The sequence below is a fragment of the Olea europaea genome, unplaced genomic scaffold (genome assembly GCF_002742605.1).
Source record: "Olea europaea var. sylvestris unplaced genomic scaffold, O_europaea_v1 scaffold1429, whole genome shotgun sequence".
NCBI classification, from domain to species: domain Eukaryota; kingdom Viridiplantae; phylum Streptophyta; class Magnoliopsida; order Lamiales; family Oleaceae; genus Olea; species Olea europaea.
In genome coordinates this window covers 74,288-77,809 of record NW_019231824.1, presented here as the reverse complement: position 1 = coordinate 77,809, position 3,522 = coordinate 74,288, and positions in this window count along the sequence as shown.

Here is a 3,522-nt window from a genome sequence, read left to right as displayed (position 1 = left end):
CAAATAATTCCAATGGCCCATCAACTGTTCTTGTGCATATTGAGCCATTTGATACTGAATCCACCATGCTCTTATGGTATGGAAGTAATCCTGTGTAGAAGAATCAAATCTAGGTCTTTTTATCGAACCCATGTTGAGGGCATTTCCGGAGCATGTTTTTAAATCTGTTCCAGACTTCATCAAATGATTCATTCTCTCCTTGATTGAATACTGATATATCATGTCTCAGCTTTGCAATCTTGGCTGGGGAGAAGAACTTTGTGCAGAATTTGTGTGCCAGCTCATTCCATGTAGTGATACTTGCAACCGAGAGTGAATCCAACCATTCAAGTGCTCTGTCTCGTAATGTATGTGGAAAAAGCCTCAACCTAATAGCGTCATCCGAAATCCCTTAGTATCTGAAATGTTGACACATATCTTGAAATCGAGAAACGTGTGTGTGTGGATTCTCCTCGGCTTTACCATAGAATTGGTGTCCATTTTGAAACAGCTGTATTACATTGGTCTTCAATTGAAAGTTGGGCTGCCCAAACGGTGGATATACAATGCTGGATTGGCTTTGAATAACTTGAGGAGTCAAGAAGTCCCCCAGAATTTCATTTCCTTCATCTACTGCCTTTCCTTCGTTAGCTTGAATAATAGGATTGTTTAATTCGTTGGCCATTTGTACTTGTGCTTCGCGGTGATCTCTTTGTCATCGATGAAAGGTGTGCTCAATTTCAGGATCAGCTGGAATTAATTCTCCTCCAGGCAATCGTGACATGCAAATCTAAGAATTAAAACCAGTACGAGCACTGAAATTTAAACAATTTAATTAACTAAAACACAAATAAAGGATAATAACCTAAAATAAAAATAAAAACAAAAGCAAAATTATGCTAGTAAAATAAAAATTGAGTTCGAATTAGTGCCTCGAGAAATAAAGTTAAACTAAACTCAATCCCCGGCAACGGCGCCAAAAACTTGTTCGCGAAATTATTTCTTTTGATTTTAAACCACCGCAAGTGTACAGTTCGTTAACAAGTAATAAAGTGGATTCAATGAGTCCGAATATCGTCCCATAGAGATTGATTAGTTCAAATTTTATCTACCTTAGCCTTAACCGAAACTAAATTACCAAATGGATGTACACCTAATTGAACCTCAATTATGCAATTTTTTGACTTATGGTTAAATTGAAATTAATATGCAAAACAATAAATTAAACTCGTGAATGAAATCTAAAAGTTGAGAACGCACTTGTTATAATTATTAGGAATGAAATACGCTAGGATCACGAATTCCCATGCAATTATCACTTTAAACCCTAATTTCACAATATGACAACACACTTCGATTTTGACGAATCAATGTTCCTAAGCCTATTCAATACTCTCTCTCGAGATGTATCAAACTTATTTCTACACACCACCGGTCTATATTTCTATGACAAGAGCTTATGTAAAAATGTATGAAATTTTATGAACATTTAAAGATTCACATAGAGCATAGCGGTATATTTCTATCCACTATTGGACCCTACGATGATTTATACTATGTCAAATCTATTCCAATTCTCTCGAATGCAAGAATAAATCACTTAAATTCACACAATTACGAGCTCTTAATTGCGAAAACATTTAATTGCATATAAATCATTCAACATAATAGAAATTGTGTCTTACATCAAATTGCAAAACTAGAATATTAAACTTCAATTCACATGGTTCATCGATCTCCTAGCATAAATAAATCTAGCCTAGCATGCTCAAAATAACAAAATACATCAAGATTTGTATATAGGACATCACCGGGTTATAAAACTTGAATAAATCTAAGTTCTTCGTGTCAATCTTTGTTCTTGCGCTCAAATCCTCTTCAAGAGTTGTTTTTCGGCCTCCAATTACGTTTTGGGCGTCTCTAGAATGTTTTTGGTATTTATATCCAGTGGAAGATTAGGTTAACATAGGTGTTTCAATCGTATAAGGAAATAAAATTTTCGCGCCGAATTTGTACCATGCGACCGCATGGTTTTAATCCGTGCGGCCGCATGGTTATCCTCTTTTTTCATCTTTAATCCCTGCATCACTTCGTGCGGCCGCACGACCTTTCTACCATGCGACCGCATGGTAGAATTTATCTTTCAGTTCCTGCAATTTGGTTCCTTCACTTTAATCTTCCACTTTTTTACATCTTTTTTTCATTCTTCACATTCGTCATCCCAAAATGTCATCAATTTGTATTTGGCACACTCAATTTCTTGATTTGTTCATCGGGTCAACTTTTGAGTAATTGCTTCTTGGTCCTTGAACTTTCACCTTGTGTCATTTTAGTCATTTTTCGCGTCTTTTCTCGTGTATTTCACCATGTCCATCGGTGTTACCTACAATTCACAAATATAATGAAATTAAGTCACAATTCAATCATCTTATTCATAATTAAGTCATATTTGTGACCTAAATAAGTGTGCAAAATCACACTTATCACCTATATCCAATTGTAGTACACTCACGTACATAATAAAAAAGGTACAAATGCACTATACGTTCAGGAAATCTGTGATAGATTTCAGCATTTTTCAAAAAGGTATTGGTAGAAAATTATGATAAAAGCCAGACTGCCAGGGAAAAATTTAACAGGATTGCTACAGGTTACTCACAAATAGGTGGGTCCCATGATTTTTTGAATATTTTTTTAATAAAGTGGGGCCCACCTGCTTGTGAGAACCTGTTCAAACCTTGTGACATTTTACCCTGGTAATGTAGCACTTCTCGGTTGAAATTCAGTGTAAATAATGAATGTTTTCAAATCAATTACCTTTATTTATATGATAAAATCAATTACATTAGCTTAAAATGCATGCATAATGCATGTGATTAAATAAATCATTTTTATCATGCCTGGTTGACATATTTACATATAGCCTTTGTTTGATCCTCATTTTGAGGGAAAAATGAATTTTTGAATAGTATATTGATGGAAAATGTGTGATTAAAAAATAAGGAAAAGTTTTAAATTTGCGTATAATATTATTTTATTGAAAAATGTGTGATTGAAATGATGTCAAATCACTGTTTAAGAATATATTTTTTTGAAAAGAATGGTGCTCAAACAAGGGCATATTTTACACAGGATTTCATCTAACTTCCAAATTTTACTTTTACTTAGGTCCTCAAATTATTGGCTAGTAACCAATAAGGTCATTTAACTAGGACAATAATTAATAAGGTCATTAGACTTTAATAATAGCATACTTAAGTTCTAATTTTAAATCTAATGACTAGTAATAAAATTTCGGGACGTTACATCGATTGTTGTAGCTTTACACTTTACTTGGATAATAATAATAAAAAAAAAAAATGTTAAACACCGGACAGTAGGAATCATTTGTCACCTGTGCTTTAAAGTCTTTGTTAGGTTGCAGAAAGTTACTGAATTTGGAAGGAATTTTATTTTTATTTTTTAAACAACATTAATGATCGGTAATTCGGATATTTATGTATTTAGATAAAAAAAAAAAAAAAAAAAAAAAAAAAAAGGGGG